The sequence below is a fragment of the Tupaia chinensis genome, unplaced genomic scaffold (assembly GCF_000334495.1).
Source record: "Tupaia chinensis unplaced genomic scaffold, TupChi_1.0 Scaffold143624_1, whole genome shotgun sequence".
NCBI classification, from domain to species: Eukaryota; Metazoa; Chordata; class Mammalia; order Scandentia; family Tupaiidae; genus Tupaia; species Tupaia belangeri.
Window position 1 is genome coordinate 323,325 of NW_006203472.1, and position 1,626 is coordinate 324,950.

General features: G+C 46.2%; 1 protein-coding gene across 1 annotated transcript in view; it reads right to left on the reverse strand.

Annotated features, from left to right (window-relative positions):
* AP2A2 (adaptor related protein complex 2 subunit alpha 2) overlaps positions 1 to 1,626 on the reverse strand; it is a 77,030-nt gene that overhangs the window by 65,840 nt on the left and 9,564 nt on the right. The gene's annotated exons all lie outside the window — the stretch shown is intronic.

Consider the following 1,626-nt stretch of genomic DNA (forward strand, 5'->3'; position numbering starts at 1 on the left):
CACGGACCCAAAAGGAAAAAAACTCTCCAAAAAAAAAAAAAAAAAAAAGAAGACCACCTGCAAGCCTGGGAAAGAAGGGACTCATTGCCAATTCATTCTTGCCCTAAGGCTGCCTCTAGGGGTGTCAGTGTAAAGTGAAAGGGTGTTCCCATTCTCCGTGGGCTCAAGGCTTTGACTCTCACCCCTCGAGAGCAGGGCTCCACAACCTTAGCACTACTGAAATCTTTGGCTAGAAATTCGTGTTGTGGAGGCTGTCCGAGACACTGCCAGGTATTAACAGCCTCCTATACCTCCTCCCCACTGTAACACAAAAGCACCCCGATTCTAACTACTGATTTAGCTTCAAGGTCACCAAAAACACAGCTTGTTTTGCAGCAGTTTCTTTGGAACTGGCGAATGCTCAAGACACAGTTGCTATAATTAGGTAGGGCCTTCTTTTTCCTTGTTACCTTGTTAAGATTTTTTTTTCTTAGTGCTGCATATACCTTTTAAAGTTGTTTTCAGAGGAAGGGTTGGTCTGCACACAGTGTCAAATGTGATGGTCTCCGGTCACATGTGGTGACAAAGAATTTAAACTGTAGCTAGTTCAAACTAAGGTGTGCTCTAAGAGTAAAATGCACACCAAATTTTGAGAAATCACTTCCCGGGGGGGTGGCTACGCCGCAATCCCTTCTCCTCCATTCTTCTCTCAGGATCTTGGGCACGCACGCACACGCGCCCGACCTGAGTTTAAGCCACCGGGTCCGGGACTCGAACCACAGTCAACTCCATGGGCGTCCAGCAACGTAGCCATTACGCCATCTGCTGGTCCCAAAATAAAATATTTTTTAAAAGAAAATTTAGATTCGTGAATGTGACTTGTGCTTTGATTAGGTAGCACGAGCTAAATCATCTCATCTAACAGATCTAAATGATCTAATCTATCATAACTGGGAGGAGAAGCTCACGCTGCACATTTCTTAAGGACAAGGGACAGATCTTTTCTATTTGCTGCTACTATTCAGGGCATATGCTCAATAAATGCCAACCCCACCTAGAATGGCTTAGCTTTAAACAGACATGAAAACAGAAGTAATAAGAAGGCAGAAAGGGGCCAGCAGGTGGCGTGGTGGTTAAGAGCAACGGACTCCCAACATGGACAACAACGGTTCAAGTCCTGGACCTGGTGGCTTGCTTTCTCACTCCTTCTTTCTCTGTGTCTCTGATCAAACTGGAAAATAACAATAAATTAAGTTAAACAGAATAATTCTTTTTAAAAAAAAGGCAGAAGTTGAGCCAGCTAGTGGCATGGAGGTTCAGGCTCTGGATGCCACGTGGCCAACCATGGTTTGAGTCCCGAAACTGATGGCTTGAAATTCACACAGGGAGGGACCAGCAGTTAGCGTAATGGCTGTGTCACTGGACTCCCATGTAGTCGACCGCGGTTCGCGTCCCGGACCCAGTGGCTTAAAACTCACGCCAGGTGCATGTGTGTGCATGCCTAAGATCCCAAGAGGAGAATGGAGGAGAAGGGATTGCGGCGTGGCCATTCCCCCTGGGGGCGACTTCTTGCTTTCTGTCTCTCTGTCTCTCTCTGTCTTTCTGGTAAATGCACGCACCCTATAGCAAAAACCTCTCAAAAAAAAA